Source organism: Wolffia australiana, chromosome 2, assembly GCF_029677425.1.
Source record: "Wolffia australiana isolate 7733 chromosome 2, ASM2967742v1".
Lineage (NCBI taxonomy): Eukaryota > Viridiplantae > Streptophyta > Magnoliopsida > Alismatales > Araceae > Wolffia > Wolffia australiana.
Genome location: NC_135836.1, coordinates 7,521,278 through 7,541,789, shown reverse-complemented (window position 1 = coordinate 7,541,789; position 20,512 = coordinate 7,521,278). Strand labels below are relative to the sequence as shown.

General features: G+C 37.4%; 1 long non-coding RNA gene across 1 annotated transcript; it reads right to left on the bottom strand.

Moving 5' to 3' along the window:
- Positions 1-532: 532 nt before the first annotated feature.
- LOC144715073 (uncharacterized) lies at positions 533-1,058 on the bottom strand. Its single transcript, XR_013584516.1, has 3 exons — positions 860-1,058; positions 682-789; positions 533-591 (listed from the first exon to the last, which is right to left on the bottom strand). It is a non-coding gene; the product is annotated as an uncharacterized LOC144715073 (long non-coding RNA).
- Between the last annotated feature and the right edge of the window lie 19,454 nt (positions 1,059-20,512).

Below are 20,512 nucleotides of genomic sequence, written 5' to 3'. Positions count from 1 at the left end.
AGGGGCGCTCGCGTGAGTGCAAAGAGCAAACGAGATGTGGCGGATTGAGTCTTGAGTTGGGATGAGGTCCAACCTTTTGGATTGCGACCTAGGAGGAGAAGTCATCGTGAATGATCCCCAGGGTGTCCACGGCAAAGTGAAAGCCAACCAGGGCACACCTACTAACACGGGTGCTGCAATCCTAGAGTGGTTGAACATCACAACGAGTTCGACGAAGGCTGTAGAAGAATAGACAGGGATCCGAGTGATAGAAGCTCATTGATCCTTCTTAAAGCTGGAGGACGAAAATGAGCGACGGCTTTGAACAGACGGAATGGAACAGAACAAACTTATGTTCCCATATCCGTCCGGGGAAAGAATCTCTGTCATTTTCGTCATTCGTCACTATTCTGTCATCACCAGAAGTACGGCATTTGTCCATTCCTTCAATCATCCATTGAAGTAAACAAAACGGAACAGACATCATAGTGACGAAAAAGGAACATCCTTGAACCCCCCCTCATGAAGACTCTTCGTCTGTCCCCGCTCTCCCCCCCCCTCTTATGTCGTCGTCTCTTCCAGCCAGTGGTCCTTCTCATCCCGTGTCCAGTCCTACAGAGAACCAGAAGAACAACATCACTGTCACGATTAGAAATCCCCAAAATCATCTTGACAAGTTTATCTCAAGAGATAAATATTTACACTAGCAACAACATTGATCTTCTCCCGGACATTCTTCAACAGTAGAGAGAGATCATCATCCCACTTTTAGAACTCTAGCTCCTTGTTATCGAGTATCTTCTCTGCCACCTGAAAAACAAACAGGGCTCAGAGACGATTTGGGAGACACCCAGAACAATGGTTTTCGAGTTCACAATACCTTCTTGCCGATCATTCTCCCTCCGGCAGTGTGCTCAAAGTAGATGTTATAGAATCCAATAGGGTAAGGACTTAGCCGATTTGGCTAATTCCTGCATAGAGCACTCCTGTGCCCTGCAGTTGCGATCTTTGCCCGTTTGCAGACTGGCAGGCAAAGGGGCGTCCCTACTGCACAAGCACTATACAACCGCTGCACAGCACCGGATGGCAACGCTCGACGGTGAGGACAAAGGGGGGGAAAAATGAGTTTTATCAAAGGATAAAATTATTTTTTTAATGGAAATCTTTTGGGGTGTGAGATAGGAACTGATGGGGAATCCAGATAGAGATAGGGAGAGATTTTAAAGAGAGAAATAAACACGCTTTGAGAGAGAAAAGTTTGATATGAGGATAGAGAGAGAGAGAGAGAGAGAAAGTAAAGACGGGGGTAGACGGAGTTGAGATGGAATTTGAAGGTGCAAATGGAAAAGATTTTTTGTGAAATTTTTAGGGGAGTATCTAGGGATATGGATCAGGTCTAGAGAGAAAAAGAACTGGCTCTAGAGAGAGAAAGTAGGGAAAATGAGTGTTTAGAGTGAGAAAGTGATGGATTTTAAGGATAAATGGAGGGATAATGATTGGAAAATATAGATCTAGGTTCCTAAAACTCAATTCAAGTCTACTGAGCCCTCAATGCTTCCTCTCAAGTCTGGATCCTTATGGTTTTCCAGGATCAGGCATTTTTCAATGCAAACAAGAGATGAGATTAAGAGGACACTTCAATAAACTTACATTAAGCAGGTTGAACAACCTGGATTCTAAAATGTACTTTGTCCTGCTGGCCAGCCACTTGATGTAGTATTTCACAAATGTGTGGAAATGAGGGGAAATGAGGAATAAAATGAGTATTTATATATTGTAAGAATTACTAAAATGCCCCTTTTGGCATTTTCTATTATATTTTCTTGCTATTTTTTCCTCTTTTTTCTCCATGGGTTGAGAGCTTCCCCTTGTGATCTTCAGTTTCATTCTTGTAAGGATTTTGAGAGCCCAATAGGTAGGTTAGGTAGTGGTTCATTTTCCTTGGATTTCTCTTTTGAAGGTCCACAACTCCACTTGATCCTTTGAAGCCCCTTTACAGAATCACTAAGCTCCCAAATATTCTCCGATTCCCTAAAAATTGTTTCTCATTCCTATAAATTTCTTCATTCTTGGAACTATAAAATACTCATCAGTAATCAAGCCACTGGACTTAAGAGAAGTCAAGGAAGTTAGTGAAAATAACTATAATGTGAAAAAATTAGAATTTCTAGCTAATGCATAAATATTTGGTTAATTGAAATAATAACATGATAAATTCAGAATTAATAATACCAAAATCATCTAAATTTTATCTAAATATCCATGCATTTATTATGCTATCCTACTCCAACTTCAAAAGATGATAACAAACAATCTAGAAGAATTTTAAGGCTGAAGTTTTGAGGGTATATCCATCTTTAACTCTATCTATGCACCATCCCTATAAATGGACTCCTATCATTATAATAAGCACCCTTGGATATTGTGTCTAACTACGGTAAGCAAGCTGATTTGCTCGTTCAAAATCTCATTTGAGTCAATTCTTGCATTCCAAGAGTGGAGGATTGAATGAGTGATGCTCAGATCAAGACCCATAAAGAAAAAGTACCACTAGGACCATTGAGCACATGATAATGATATTAGGGTGCTATTCTTCACTTATTCAATACTTGCTATCTATGGATTTGACCCTTGCTTGCCTAATGCTGGTAAGGAAAATTATAAATGTCGTTGCATAAACCGGAAGCCTCGAAATATATTTATAGCATTAATCTTTGGTTCATCATGATGATATATTTCCACTTATATGATATATTTATCTAACACTGTCTTGTTTCTCTCAAATCTCAAAGTATCTAAAATTGATTTATGAGACCTGTACTGCATATCTGATGGACGAGGAAGGTAAGAAAATATCATCTAGCCCTAAGGGATGATAATCAATGCATTTAAATATGACGATTGGAAGACACATTAAAACATAACCTAGATGGTCAATGTCACAACTTATAAAGACTTTTAGAAACATTTGGTTAAACTTTTTGATGTAATGCGACTTGCTGGGATCAAACGACTTGTGTTACACCACAAGGGGAATATGATCCGGTATGCAGATATGCGGAATGATGCTAGTGTAATAAAACCAACAAGAAAATATACGTCGAAAGCCACAGACTTAGGGTGTAAGACCCAAAAATGCCACGAGGGGTCTAGGGTAGCTGGTAGGCTCCCAATGACCCGAATAATCAGCTGGAAGATTGACAGGGTAGGGGACAATCAGTGTCCGTATGCGTCGACCATCACCAAGAAAGACATGAATCCGACTCCAAGAAAAAATTTCACTATCTCTCGAGTCGATGGCTAAACCTATGGCTCAAGAATTCCGGCCAAGAGCAAACGAGGACTGCACTTACGAAGGTAATAATATTATAAATAAAAGGGGGCTACACAGTATGACTTGTTGGCCACAAATTTCACTATCTCAGTCGAGGTTGTTGTGGTCGACTGAGTAGCCGATGGACGATAGTCGATCCCTAGGTGTGGGCGTCCGGATGGAAGCCAAACGGTCAGCCGAATGGGCGTGATTGGCGGTTGGCTCAATGGTGCACCGGCAGCTAGTATGGTGCAACCGGTCGAGGGCATCCAGGTGGAGACCAAATGATCAACTGACCAAGCACGGTCGGCGATGGATGGCACGGAGCCACACTACGAGAGAGGTGCCCTCGTGTTGTCTTGATAGGGCGATGACAAGTTGCCAAACAGCTTCTGTCTAGGAAAATCCAGCTATGCAGCAAAGGACACGGAGGGGCATTGGGCAAACTGGTCGGCGGTCATGGATGACTCGGGCGGTGGACGACTACGGCGCGGCTGTAGTTCGGATTTTGCAGCATCAACAGAGGCGATACTCACAAACAGCAGTAGCGGATGACTTTTGGCAGCAGCTGCTCGGATCGGGCAGCTGCAACGATGGCGGGCAGTGGCATTGATCGTCGGCGGCAGTGGTGCAGCGTTGGCCGCAGAAGATAGTGTTGCCCAAGGGGAAACTCTCATACGCAAGGGTATTTTCATAACTTACTCAAACTAATAAAGACTAAGAAAAATAAGATAAAATTTATTCGATGTTTTTTCACTAACTCAAATTTTCATAATAAGACTTCCTAATAGTAGCGTTAATGGGCCATACCATCCCTTATACATGGCAGGGGGTTGCCCTAATGGGCTAAGACGTGGGGAGCCCAAAACACCAGGACCCTCCATAAAATCCATAAAACCGCATAAATAAAATGAATGATAGGGACTTGTCATCAAGACTGATATTTGAAGCTCGAGCTCTACGCGTCAGCTCATGCTCCATGATCTGGCTGCCAACAAGCTCGGGCCTGGTGTTCTGGATTTTCCTCCATCACTTTTCCTATTCCTATTTTTTTTGGAATAAACAGAGACAATGAAATTGATGATCTGGAATCAAGTGTACAAGGAGAAATTTTATTTTTAAAAGATCGAGCCATACTGAGACGTCGGGCCCATAACAGAGTTTACTTAAAATCTCTCCCTTAGGGGTTTGACAAGAATTGAGATATGCCAGCAAAACTGCCACATTTGTCACTCACTCTCAAAACCCCCTCACTCTTTCTCCATATATATCTCTATGTATCTTCTCTAATTCTTTACTACTATCAGTTGATATGCCAAGAAAGGGTATAAGTCATCCCTTATTTCTTGGTTAAACAACAGCTTTATAATGTTTCCTCACAAAGTATAGATTTCGATAAGGATCTAACCACATATGTTCCATTAAATTATATTTATATAGTTTATACAAATTAAAACAAAAACTAACACCGAGAGAAGCAACATTTTCTTCTTCTTTTTAAGTGAACACAATGAAGGAAAACCTAAATGAACAGAATAACTTTATAAATATATTTTAGAGACTTTATTTAAATATTGAAATTTTAAGCAATCAAAGAATAACTGCTTAAAATAGCTTTCAGTAGTTTTTTGGCTGAGGACACTAGGGTTTTCCCCCAAGAGCACCCCAAACTTGGCATGGCAGTGCCAAAAAATGTGTGGTGGAACTCTGGTTTTGTGGTTCAATAAAAATGCAGTAACTTGAGCTATAGAATAATTTTTTTAGTACCATTTACGCCATTAGAAAGCCCTAGGTTCTAGCTCTAAAAGTCCAAGCTAGAGAAAAGTCAATTTTTGATGATAGGGACCTCTGAGAAGGCACAAATCTCTGGTGTCACTCCCTTTTGGGCCAAGGATGCACTTTTCTTCAGTTTCCTCCAAATCGTATCAACTGATTACCTTCTTCACTCAACCTGACACTCAAACAAAGTGAATAAATGCCACTGCACTCAAGGCTTTGGAAACAGAGTTTGGATAAAAATTTAAAGATCGTCACAATGTGGGAAAAAAGGGGTATAAATAAAGATCCAAGTTTGAGAAAGCTATATGTGTGGACACGAATCGACAATCCAGCTAGTCAATTTTGTTAAATCCTTTAAGGGAAAGAACATCAACCTCTCAGTTGAATTTATGCTTAAAAATAGGCCTATCCTTCGATTGGGCTTAAGCTCCTTTTGGAATCAGAATTGGGCCTGCTCCATAAAGGCTTCATTGTGCTTTAGGTCCCATCTTCTCCACCATTCATACATTAATATTCCAATTACCTAAGTTGTTTCATAGAATGAAGTGTTCGGAAAAATTACAAAACTTTGTGAATAATTTTATCTCCAACATAAATATGTAATAATTTTTGTACATATTCTTGATATGAATAGTAAAATAAATTATAAAAGCATATATTTATCATTACATATTTGATGTCATCACCTTTTACTCAAAACAATCCTGTGAGGAGAAATCATCTTTTCATCGCCTTTTACTCAAAACTGTCCACCTAAAGAGGAATTATCTTTTTCTCATTCATTCTTCATTATCCCCTTGTCATTCTAGTTCCTTAATATTACCATAGTTATAAGTCTCAAAATTGTGTATGAGTTAATTATATTTTTATGATATAGACATGTAGATATATTTTTACACATCTTTTCTTAAAAATATAGAAAAGTATAGAATGAGAAAGTGGTTGATCCTTGATAAGCTCGAAAATATGTGTTTATATGTCGTTATTTAGGGGTTTTTTTGGACTTAATCACTAAATTTATATATCCCTTATGCTTGAGTAAGGGGTCGAACCCTATGGAGGCCATAGGAAATATTCAATTTTCTTTCTAACTAGGGTTTTGAATTCGAAACCTAAATGAAATGACGTTTTAATTTCTTATTTAAATGCTAATACTTGTAAACTTTAACTAACATTCTATCCTTTTGAACTTAAATGATTTTAATGATTATCTGTTATTGAATAACAGAGATATAAAATCACTTAAGTTTATCTTTGTATTTGATTTAAAATCTTTAATTGTTTTGAATTATATATATTTTTGTAACGTTCTTTTTAATGGATTTGAAATCTATTTCTAAAATTAATTCAACTCTAAGTTTCTTTATTTCTTTAATTTCTTTTATTTACCAGGGGATATTTTACTATTTTTAAAGAATCAGAAAACTAATTTTATGCTATTTTAAAGGCATTTTTATTATATTTTTATTTCGTCTTAATTAAATCCGAATTGTAAAAATGTCCTAAATTAGCAAATCGTGAATATGATTCATGATTTGCTAACTTAAGAAGTATTCGATCGTGAAAACGGTTCACGATTTTTATGCAGTTCAATGGACAGATAGGATTCAAAATCAGAAGTTTATAATCAATTAACACTAAATGATTCTAAAACGAACTAAAATCTACGAATTAAAACTACTAAAATCGGAAATTAACGAAAAACGGCGAACGGAGCTGAACCATGGTTTTTTGAAGATTTGAACCCGAAATTAACTGCAGATTGAATTCAAATTTTGCCTAGATATTCCAGGAGTTATCAGGAAATTGATTTGAGAAAATTTCGAACAACGAATACCGAATTTTTCCTCGGATTTGGCTTGAACTTGATGAAGAACAACGGCAACGGATCTACAAAATTCTTGCCCCAGTCGAGCTCCGAATCACTCCAGGAAGGGTCTTGAGTCTTCTAGGACAGTAGGCGATCCTTCATAGGGCTTCAAAATCAAGAACGAACTATAAAATCTCGTTTTCTCCTCTTTTATCGCCGCGAAATCGGAAGAACAGCTCTTCCGATTCCATTATATTTTATCTCTTAAGCGCATTGTACGCCGAGCGTAAAACGCATTTTTTTATTGGCTAACGTGGTATCGTGTACGGGTTTTCCTCCGTGCGCACCGTACTACGTGCGCGCGCGTTGCACGGGAGAATACCTGCTCAGCGCTGTGCATGCGCTTAACTCGCTGCGTCGCACGCAGCGAGTTAGACTGCATGCGATTGGTCATCGCGGGGCTGTGTGCAGTGCACGACACGCCCCACGTGATGCGCAACACGCACGACCGTGCGTGCGTGTGTGTCACGCACCAAAGCCCGAACGGGCGTCATGATTGGCCGTCGCTCTCTTCGGTGTCTTTCCCAGCACACTGAACACCCGTTAGCGCATAAACTGGCCCAATAAGGGCCAGTTTCATAAAAAAAACATTTTAAAATGGAAAAAACCCCTAAAAAATGATTTTTAATCTTTTCTAGAGTTCATTTTATTTATTTATTTTCTTTTTATTTATAGAAATAGGTCAATTAATCATTTAATTTCATTTAAATTTATTTTAAAAACATTTAAAATTGACCAAAATATTGATTGAAAGTATTATTTAACTTGAAATTCAAGGAATTTATTATTTTAACCTAAAATGATGACAACATGCATTAAAAATCCATGTTTTATGCATTAAAAGCCCAAAAATACGATGAAATTAGCACTTATTTAGCTCCTATTTGCGTGTTATCAATCCTCAAGGTTAAGACATAATGTATGAAATGTAACTTATGACTTTAGGTGATAGAAACTAATCACATAGAGATCAAACGCCTAAATAAGAGATAGGATACAAAAAAAGAAATGGTTCAAGCCATCTAAACTTTCTTCTGAAGATTTAGATCAACTGAAATATTGATGATGATTGTAATGGTGGTTAGGCTTGATTCCCCTTAAAAGAATCAAACCTAAGAGAAGAATTAGAGCAATATATATCTTATCTTTTTTTATATTTCTCTTTACTTCGTGGGGATGGGGGAAGAGATCCTGAAGGGAAATTTAACAGAAACTCCAAGTGATTGCATACATGATTTCTTTGATCCTCAACTGAAACATATTGAGCTGCTTAAAGGTGGAGCCTCAAGACGTATACATGGAGTCTATGGCCTATCAAATATCATATTTCACCTTGATGACCTCTGTTCATACTCCACCATCATGATTGCATAGGGAAAGGAGAGGACCGTAGGGGAAAAGCACGAAGAAGGGGAAGAGCTCTGAATAAATCTGGCGTAGGTAAAAAAATTTTAGGTCCTTGCCCTATTTATACTACTGAGTATGCTTTAATGAAAACTCCCAAAGTTTAGGTATATTTTCTGATGTCCCAAAGAGCATTTATATGGAACCCTTTTGGCTCATGTATTAGTTTAGTTTATGACTACAATGACCAAATAGCCTTTAGGCTATCCAAATTAATTAACTATACCATCATATATTAATTAATGATGGATTGATTTAATCTAATCAATAGGTCAATTTTTCAGCCCGTGGGGTGCAAATGTACATCTTGTTCTCAAGAAAATACAAACAACTTCGTACACCTCTCACATCACACATGTCTTTCATCAATTACTGTGTACACATAGTTTCTCATCTACTTGAGATTCCTAGGATGACATAGAGTATCATCAATTTTAAAACCCTAATTGATGATCTGAGTTAGTACTCATCAGTTTTAAAATAATCAAAGAACTCTTCCCTAATGTTCTAATGCCTTGGCCAAGGACTTCATTCCATCTTTTTCCTTGAATTGTCTACTTATAAGCCAGGATTTGGCAATCCCATCGTTATGACTCCATAGCGTCTACAAACTTCTTTATGCTCCCAAACATAGACTATTTAGAACTCACACATTAGAAGCTCGTAGCTCCTAGTCAAAGTACAACTTTCTATCCTCAAGACATGTAAAGTCAATCAATGATGCATGGAGGATTGAGACATATGGCCGCATGAGAAATGTATTAATGATTTAATGAAGCAAAATTTTTAATTTTGCCATCAAAAAATAATTTCACTCCATATTAGGCTTGGAAACATTCTACAAAATATAGAAACTATGTAGAAAAGTCAATAAAAAATTTAATAATATAAAACAGTATTTTATAAAATTTGAAAATCAGTATGAATATAACTACAGATTAATCAATAACAAGGCCAACAATTCTGGAAAATTCATAAAATCATATCAACTACTATTTTAAACATTATAGAATATCATATCATGTAAATATAGAATTTTTATTAGATATTTAAGAGTATGCATGATATTTCTCCTGTAATTTTGTGTCTTATCAACAAGAGACCTTTATTTCTCTCTCTCTCTCTTCTCTGCCTCCATGGTGATAAATGCTATTATTAATAGTCAACACATAGGCCCCATTGCGCATTATCTCACTTCGTATCAAAGCCTCATGTACACCATGAGTGCCACTTTGGCTCACTAGTCAAACAAATCAAGCAATGTTGCTTGCCCTCAAGCAGCAGATAATGGCATTCTTGATGTGATCCTTGGTAGGCCCACTTGCACCCAGTGCCATTGTCACCAGCACATTCCATCCTGGTACAAAGACTTCCAGAACGATATTTGATGCAAGATTGTTGTCCAGACGTTGAGGAAAATTGCATATTACCACTATAATTCTATCCATTAGAATAGTGAGCTAGAATGGTTACCAGCGTGAAAGTGGGTATAGTTGACCCCACCATCCAAACAAAGGCAAGGAAGTGTGCCCCATTCAAGTATCTCTTGGAGTGGGCCCTTCCTTTCTTGGCATGACATCAAATGGGTGGGTCCGTTATTTTGTCGTCAAGATCCCCTTAGGACTTATGTGTCATTTTTGGGTTCCCAAGTGTATCTGGGCCTCGGTCAGCTAGGGTGGGCCCATCCCTAAAGCCCATATAGCAGGCTTCTCTACACTTTGCACACATGGAATGGGATGGTTTGTCCCTCACATCCACACGAATACATTGGGACACAAAGACCCATGATGACCCAGTTGAGCCACATGTTGTGTCTTGATGGCTGTCACTATTACTCAACACCATGTCCACGATGATGAGATATGATGGGGGCATGATGATGATGATGCCTAAAATTTTGAATAATTAGTGGAAACCCCTGCCTTGATGAGGGTCATGCTATGGTCACTCATTTATTGCAGACAAGGCTATTATTTTAGTCTCTGTAAATTTCAAACTGCCCAAATAAAATAAAGTTTTGAATAATATAATACACTCACATATGTATAATGGAAGTGATATCTTGTCCATAGAGTCAGGCCCTTAAAGATATATCTAATAGTTGAGTTAGGGTTAGTTGAAATAAGATGATAAGGTGACTACTAAGTGGGTATAAGTATAAAATAAAATAAGGGATGATACAATAATAATGAGATGACAGTGATTAGTTACAATGTATTTTTAGCATTATTACTTACTTTAATTCATATAAAGGTTATATGTAAGATGAGAGTGATTGAAGTACTAAGTTAAGGAAGAGTAAGATGTAACAAATCAGTGAATTGTTCATTTTATTTTAGTATAGAATAGTGATGGGGATGATAATTAGAGGAATTAATTAAGTATACATCTATTAATGGGGTGTGGTAGTATATTTTTTCAGGATAGGATTTTAAGATCTAGACATACAGAGATGGAATAACTTTTCATTTTTGGAAGATTTTAAGGAATAAGCTATGGAGAGAGCTCTAGAAGATAATGTATATTAATATGCATTAATTAGGATTTAATTATAGGTATAGGAATATATATGTAGGATGTAAATAAATAATAGAATCTGATTTATATATTTACATATTTATAAATATTTAAGAAGTATTTTTTAGTATATTTTATAAGATAAAATCTAAATAAAATAGGATAAAGATATCGGTCACAGGTAGGTGTTTGAAAAAATGCTTCAAAGAGATTGATCAAGAAACACAAATCAAAACGGAATTTCAGTGTGTATTTGGATAAAAAATAAGAAGCAAAGTGTAAATTTCTACCCGAGAGATTGAGAACCATCATCGAAAACTCTATGATTTGGACACTGAGAATGAGAGCGTTGTTCGCCACCCAATGACTTCAGTGTACATTCAGCCATCTTCCTGCTTGATGCCATGCTTTCAAGGTGCTCTAGATCTCCTAAGGCATCATTATAAGTGTTCTAAGTGGTCGGAGAGGTGTCACGCCTCTTCCCTAGTTTGTGCCACAACCAGATTGGTCTGCTGTGGGTGCTTTGGAATTATGTCAAATGATGAAGAAATTGGCAAAGAATGGATCCCTTTGTGGGTCAAGGATGGGACCTCAAATGTTGTGTATGCAATGGTCCAGCACTCGGGATCCTCTTGATATCCCTTGGATTGGGTATCATGCTCCCATCATTAAAATCCATCATCTGGTTGATGTCAACAATGGCCACGAGTGGAGATTCACATCTCTATCCTTGATCATCTGATCTTAGTAAGATAGGCAACTGCTAGGACTAAGTTGCAGCTGTGGATTCTATGTTACCAAGTTTCAGCTGTCCATTTCAGACCTGCATCATTGCCTGACATCATCTCGCTGCATTTCCCCTTCTTCCACATGATTCATCCGTCAAAGGACCCCATCTTCCTAGCCAACATTCCCAAACAATGAAGACCTGTGAAATAAAAATACATCATTAAAATCATGTAACTAAATCTCAACATTTGATTAGAAAAGTGGTAAAGTTTAGATTATATCAACATAGTGAAAAATAGGCCTGTTGTGACACAAACTTTGGATAAATTGGCTTAATGTCAGGTTACATTTTATTCGATTTTAATTTTTGTGATTATGACACATTGGAGATCATCATTATATTCTCTTGTTTTCATTGCTTAGCACAGAGAAAAAATAAAAAAATCCTTAATCCCACATCAGAAAAAGTACAAAACAACAACTACCATATAATTTTATATCGTTAAAGTGAATTGAGTAAAAAAATGACTATTACACTCTCCCACGCACATTCCCATACTGCCTTTATTATTTGTTCCCACTATGGGCCCATGGACCTTTGTTATTGGGCCTTCCTTGTGCTATTGATGCTTCCTTGCACCATTTCTGCTTGGGTAAACGTCCTCGTCAGTGGCTAGCTGGCTTGAACATTGTTCGATCACTAGCATGTGGTTGGCATGAGTGTTGTTTCACCTAGCTGACCTGGCCGCCTTGTGTTTTGGCCAAAACCCTTATTGTTTTCTCTCCTTTTTTATTAAATCCAGCCATATTAAAATTGATAATTTGAAAAAATATTTTTTGAATGAGAATTATTGGACCTGTTAATTGTGTTATAAAAAAAATGCGTGTTATAAAAAAAATGGCCCAATTAATGCACAAAATGTAAAATGATATTAAAATGAGGACAATACTAACAAAATCATGCCAAAACGAGCTTCAGGGTACATATAAATTTCATGCATCAAAATAGAGGCATCAGTACTTTCATGTTAAGGATTAACATATTCCTTTTGATCGTTCATAAGGTGTTCCCATTAAAAAATTAGCCAATTTTTTGCAAATCCCAGAACAGGGCAAGATTACCTCGACTAGGGCTTCACCATCCTTAACTATACCAGCCTAGACTGGGTGAATAGACTTATGTACCCAACTCCAAATGCCCACCAGCAGCTGCTACGGTGTGTACTATCAGCTCTCCTACAGACAGGTAGAGAAGTAATATGGGGTATTAAATTAATATAAAATTTGAAAAAAAGGAAAATCATAAAACTAATATGATAATTATCTACTCTTTCTAGCCTTTGAAAATATTTTTTCAATTTATCTAAGCACCAAATTATCATTTCTAGTAATTTTATATAAAAATCCAATATTTACAAATATATGTTACATCTTTCCAATAAAAAAGCAGGAAAATCATTCAATTTATTTTTGTGATTTTATTTGGATTTTTGTCAAAAATATGTGCTAGAAATTGTATAATTTTAGAAATTTTAAAATTACCTTAAAATATTTATTTCAACTGTGGACTCATCCCGTCCTTTCTCAAGCTCACGAATGTTGTGAAATTGAATTTATGTCTTTCTATAGATCGACCCCTTACTAACCATATATTTTTTCTACAGTATCTGAGTGTTAACATTTCATTAAATATTTTTTGTTAGGTCTAAAGGAAAACAGGGACATAAAATATTCATCTGCCAACTTCTGGCCCTCGAGCTTGGGCTTCCGTTTAGCAAGGAACCTTTGTTAGGATAAATGCATGCTGAAGTTCCAGGTTTAGGGTGTGGCACCTTGGAGGTTAACCCCAATCACACTCATGTTGGCAAGTCATGTCACCAATTGAGTTCCATCCCCAAGGATGCTGCACAGGATATACAACCCACCATGAAGTACTTTTTCTGCCTTCCTTGAAGACACTAGAGACACACTTGTTCCTAGAATGCGATTTTCCATGGGTCTTCCATCATCAATGGAGATAGATACCATGTCACACCCTCAACCACTAGATCATCCCTCTCTTAGGCATGAACCATATTAAATGTTCATCTGAGTGCTATTTGTATTTGTAGAATATTGAGCTTGAGCAGATAGTCTGTGAACAATTAGAAGCAAAAGTCATCCGGTTATTGTGCAGCCCTACTCAAGGCCCACCCTCTGGATCCATATAAAAGATTACAGGTGGCAGTTCTGCATCATTTTTTTATTCCTTACAAAATCTCTCGTTGAAACCATTTTCCCATAAGACATGGTTGTTCGGTTCGTTCTGTTCGAATCTGCGTGAATCAGGCGTTCTGTTCGGTTATCCGAACAGAACAAAATTGAATTCGCATAGAACTTCGCACAGACCCCTATGCGGTCCGTTTTGAGAGTTTGACTCAGAGAGGGAAGAACTGAGTTTGTTTTTTTAAAAAAACAAACTCAGTTCTTCCCTCTCTGAGTCAAACTCTCAGTCTCTCTTTGGCGCGTCCTTCTCTGAGTCAGAGCGACTTGCTACCTTAATCCCGTCTCTCTTTGTCTCTTTACTCTCAACCTATAGTCTCTATGGTTCCGGTTGGCAGACTCGCTGCTTTGGCGCTGGATTCGGATGAGGAGCATAGTGGAGGCAGAAATAGGAAGCAGATTTTTTTCAGATTGCTAAGTTTTCGTTAAGCTTTTTTTTATTTTGATTTCAGTTCGTGCTAATTTTGGTTGCTTTGATCTATCTCCCTTTCTCTCTATTGATTTCTCTCTCTCTGTCTTATTTTTTATCAATCCCTTGTTTTCTCTGTTGATTTGTTTCTCTCTCTATTTCGTTGTCTCTCTGTTGATCTATCTCTCTTGTACGTTTCTGTTGATTTCACTCTCCCTTTCTGTCTCTCTTTTGAACTATCTCCTGACGAGTCATAAATCAGGCATGTAAATCAACATTCATTAGGAGTTTAAGAAGTCATAAAATGAAAGAATTATGCATTTTTATGTTAAATCCCACTTTATGCAATTTTACAGTCATTATGTAAAACGTCACAATTTTAATAGGTTTTTGCGTGTATAACCATAGCATGAAATTTGATGGTTAATTATAAAGAATAAAAAAATTAGAGAAGAAAAATAATATTAATAATATAAATATAAAAAAAGGGTCCATATACGCCAAGGCGCAGCCAAGCCAGGCGCACCGCACGCGCCACCCGCAACCGCAAGCGGCACCCGCAGCCGCAAGCGGCACGCGCAGCGCAAGCCCAGCCCAAGGCCACGCATTAAGGTAGTCTAAGTAGCCTCACAATTGGCGCCCAAGGAAAGTATGCGTTTCATAATTCAATGGAGGAAGAATAGTGGACACCATATACCGCTTATAATGTTTAAAACAAGCAATATGGGATTGCGATCCCGTATCGTAGATGTGAGCGAGTCGGTCCAGAGATTCCAAGGGATAGATCGCGGCCCATCGGGCCGAGATCTAAAGAAAATGAACTAAAACTTTGAACGGGCTTCGAGCCGGCCCAGGCCCGAAGCCCGTATCAAAATGGGGCTACTTAAATAAAACTATATAATCTTGACCGTCGATCTTCTTTCAGAAGATCGAACGGTCAAGATCGTCTTTCCATTTTATTTCTTTTCTTTTCTTTTATTTCAGTTCAACAGCTCAGCGTGGGGCGCCATCATGGACGAATCGAAGGAGAACACGAGGCAGCTGAAGCTGACGTGGAGCCGCTAACGGAGCAGGGGTCTACCGGAGTTGAAGGGATCCACGACTACAATTTAATCGTAGCCGTTGGACCCTCTAAACAGAAGATCGGACGATCAGAAAGCTCTCTGATCGTCCTCTTCATTCCACCGCCGCCTCCATCGCCGGCGAAGTCAACCCGACGACGAGAAGGTAGATTTTCGCCAATTCATTGCCGGAAACTTCGCCGGAAAAGTCCCATATCGGTCAGGAAGGTCTTCGGACCACTCCTGACCTATAAAATAACCATAAGTCATGAAAAATCTATCTTTCACTGCCATACTCAAACGCTTCTTTGAAATAAAATTACGGGGGAAGATCCTCCTTTTTTCAGTTTCTTCTGTCGACGGCAGTGACAGTGCCGCGACCTGAAGGGAGAACGTGAAGAGAGTGATAGAAGAAGAGAGAATTAGGAAGATTTATCTGGAGGGAATACTTAGACCGAGAACGGAGTCTGAAGCCAATGGCGACTCCAAGATTGTAAGGAATTCCCGATCCTTCATCTTCTTCTCGTCTCTCCTTAGTCTCTCGGTCAACGGCGGTGACAGCACCGTGACCTGAAGAGAGATCAGGAAGAGATAAGAGCGGAAGAGTGGGCAGAGAGCTTACCTGAAGGACGACGCGGCCGGTGAAGAGTCTGGAGCCGTCGGCGACTCCGGGTCGGTGCAGAAATTCGGTAAGTACTTTGGTTTACGTTTATTTCAATTTCTAATTCATTTAGTTTCAAGAAAGAACGAATAATCCCATCAAACGTTTTCCTCGAAATCGAATGAAATCGATTTTGAGTAAAAACATAAAAAAACTTCCGAAAACTCTCTCAGACATTTCTTCAAGCACTTGAATGCAAGTTCTTTAAATTCGATCTTTTAAAAACCTTTTAAATATTTTTTGACCAATTAAAAATCTCTAAAAAATATAATAAAATATGGAAAGATGTTTTTCCTACTTTACCCATACCTTAATATAAAATACTTAAAAATTCTATCTCGTTCCTTCTAAAAATCCATAACAAGGGATATTTTCTCTAAGACATTTCAACAAACACTTAAAATTCAATATTGTCCTTTGTATTTTCTCATATTATTCGACCTCTAAAAATTCTAGAAAAATTTCCTAAAATCACTAATCTTCTTCCCTTGCCTATATAGAAAATTTGAGGTTGAAATAAAATCGATAGAGAGAACTTCCTTTCTAAATCATCATTCAATTCTTCTTTACCTTTCTTTAGAGATGAAAACAAACACCTAGTGGTGTGTGTTGACCATCCTACTCATTAGTGAATTCTATCTCCAAGTGCCAATCCCTGTGGAGACGACCTTGCTCATCTCTATACGATTTTGAGTAAGTTTACATATACAAAGTTTTATTTGATCGAAGCGAAAATAACAACGACAAATTAAAACCCCATTTTTGCCGTCATCATCTCCCTTTCTCTCTGTTGATTTCCCTCTTTCTCTCTGTCTAATTATTGATCAATTCCTTGTTTTCTCTGTTGAGTTCTCTCTCTCTCTCTTTCTTTGTCTCTCTGTTGATCCATCTTGAGTGTACGTTTCTGTTGATTTCTCTCCCTCTTTGTCTCTGTTGATCTATCTCCCTTTCCCTCTATTGATTTCACTCTCTCTCTTTGCCTCTTTGTCGATCTCTCTCTTTCTCTCTGTTGATTTTCCTCTCTATCCCTGTCTAATTGTTGATCACCGGGAAGTCATCTCTGGGAATCTGTAATCATTTCTGCCTTTAGATATAAAGCTCTACGCGGTGTTCTCTGTCTTCTCCATGAAGATAAGAGAAATTCCTGAATTTTCCTTGGAGGTATTTTATAAGGTGTATAGATATGTGAAAAATGAGACGGATAGGAGAATCTTTTTTGTCAATTAATTGTCATATATTTCATTCATTTTGCTTCTTTATCTATCCGGAGGAGGATGAATCTACATTTCAACATTATAGTTGTCATATATTTCATATATTTCAATTTATGACTCTGCTTGAATATTTCTACTTTATAAGAGCACATAAAACCTTGTCAGAAATTAGTTTGGCATTGGATGAATTATTTGAGAAATTTAAATTTTCAATTGTAATTTAGGATGCCTAGAGCACCTCTCGCATGCTTCTGGTCCTATGCGAGCTCTGCATCGTTTGAGGAGAGTGTTGGCCACAGCCAAAAGAAGAGAAAGAGAAAGAATGAATGCACTGCACGGATACACTTCACAGAGGTGGCACCAAAGGTTTTCACATGCAAGCGTTTGATGAAACGCAAATTTTCCATAATACCAACTGTAAATGAAGGAATATATGATTTGTTCCTTGGGGTTTTCCCCTTTTTCTTCATTATGCTGCAGGTGATGTGCTAAACCTATTTTATTTCATCTTCATTTTTCTGATTTTCAACTCCTGCATTTCCTTGCTCTTCTTGGGGAAATTTCTGTTTATTTTTCCTCTGCCCTTCTCAGAATTACTTAATTAGTTTGTATTTTCACATTCAGATAAATTCTTGGAATTTGGTTAGGAAAGTTATTTTTGTCGCAGATTGACTAATTCTAAGGAGTCATTTAAGCCAGCTCTAGATACATTCACAAGTTGTCTCGGATTAGACTTGTGAATCTCAAAGAATAACAAGTATTAGAGCTTCAAGAAAGAACATAGACTGAGACCTTCGTGTTACCACAAGATTATGTTAATTAGACCTTCATGAAATTAGATGTTAAAAAATGTACATAACTGGCATATCTGCTGTCAAAAGAATATATGTGAAAAAATGGCGTAGTTGGCATCGAAAGGCTGAAATCATATTTTCATGGTCCACAGACTTTGACATTAATTATTCAAGGATCTCTTTTTGAAACTTTGAAATCATATTTTCATGGTCTACAAACTTCGACAGTAATAGTTGAATGATCTAAGAAATTTTTAAAAGGGAGTGGATTAGTTTTAAAATAGTTTTGTGTTTTTCCCTTTTTTGTGTAACGCGGTCCATAAAGTTTTAACTCATGTTCAAATAAAGGAGTTAACACTTGTTTTTATTCAGGTTCTTGGAAATCCTTTCTCTTTTCACTGGGCCCTCAATCACAATCCTACCAAATTAAGAGTCTAGGACAATAAATTAGCTTACATAAGCACCTTTAGTTTCCTGCAAAGGTTGACCTCAGGTCAATCTATTTTCATGGACAGCTGATATCATATCTCAAGATATCAGGATGGATATTGAAAAGTGAACACTGCCTTCATGTCAATCTCAGAAGTTCTTGCACAGTAATTCTTACACTGTTCATAATAGAATTATAAATATTTAGAAAGCTTTGATGTATGTATAAGAATTATAAATCACATCATTCTCCCTCTTGCGTATTGATAAACCATAAATTGGTGTAAATTATGTTGTCTAAGGCTCCGAGTGTATACAACAGTATTTATAATTCTCCTTGCAAGCATAGAGGAATGGAAGAATACATACACAAAGAGAACGTATAAAACAAGTGGATTTCAAATTTAATATTTTTCCAGAATATTATGTTTATTTTAGTAATGAAGTCTAATTAAAGGAATTAAATAGTGCAAATTAATTCAAAATAACTGTAGGAAGTGGAATTTTAAAGTCTAATTAACCCATTTTATCATAAACTTATTGTATATGTAACTTTGTGAATTTATAATTAAATAATTTGGTAACACCAGGTTGTAGAGTAAGACGAGATGCAGATTTTTACCATTTTTTGTGGCAATGGAGATGGAGGCAAATGTGCGTTGATGAGTGATGGAGTTAGAGTTGGCATGTATGTTTGTAAACACCTAGAATATCGATGATGATAACCTAGGAAAAGGGACAATAACAGGAGTCAAACAAAGAGGAAGATCACACTTACATCGTCATCACATAACCCACAAGCCAATTAGCATTTTTCTCTTCACGACTCTTGATCTGAACATCATTCTTTAAATCTTTCATTCTTTGGATGGAAGAACTGATCCGAAGGATATATTAAATGAGAAATTTGACGGAAATATGTGTGTCTGACAAGTCAATCACACATTTCACATCACGTTACATGCCCATTAAAAACTTGTTATTAGGATCATTTGAATTACCAATATTATTTATTCAATGTTAATGTTCCTCAATTCAGTGCAACTCTGCCGCAGCTTGTATGGATTTTATTAATTTTGAGAATTTTGTGCAATTTTTGACTCTTTAAGAGAATTTGGTACACTTTGTGCGAATTTTGTTTGGTTTGTGTGAATTGTTCGAATTGTGAGAATTGTTCTAATTGTGCAAATTGTGCGAATTTTTTTCGGTTTGTGCAAATTCTTTGAACATCTGTTCTAATTTTTGCACAAAAAAGGAACAAAACAACGAACAGACCCCTGTGCGGTTTGTTTGTGCGAATTTTTTGTTCGTTTTAAAAAACAGAACAGATCGACCATATCTATTTCCCATGTTGGTAATAAAAGAATTGCTGGAGGAGATACACATGATCCCTTTTTCTTACTAGCTGGACCTAAAACCGGGAGACCATCAGATTTTGATGCATGGGCGCGACATCAAAAGATATAATTTCATTTATGAGTATAATGTCTGATGGTTGGGGCTTTGATAAACCTCATGTTCCAACCACTTCTTTGACTACATTTATATTGATAGATACATGTAACGCAGGTCTTGCAGCTCCTCGAGGACCACTCTTTCCACATCAACATCAAGAACTGATGTTTCCTACATCCCCGAATAAAATATGTCGGGCATTAGAACCCTTTGGTGGGGTTCGAACGAATTTCAAAATGGTCTGAGCGGTGAAAAAGTGGCTGCCAACCCTCACCCTTCATTAGCTTTGAAGATCGTCAGGTTTGGTTGCCTATTTTTGATAGTTTGTGGGGGGGCTATGCATCGACATGTTCGCTGTTACAAAATCCTAAAAAGGGGCATCGCCTAATATAGAGATGCACAATAATCATTTGACTGTTTAAAATTGGCTATCTCCACCTTGACAGTACTGATCCTTCCTGCCTTCTCACAATAATTTGAGTTGGAAACGAACGCTTCAGGGGTAGGTGCGGGTTTTGGACCTTGGCTGTCTCACCAGCGTTTGACGATATCGGATCGAAGCGATTATCATATTCAAAGTTTAGCGCTACTACTACAAATACAGAGACAATCTCCATCAGTATCGTATTGCAAACA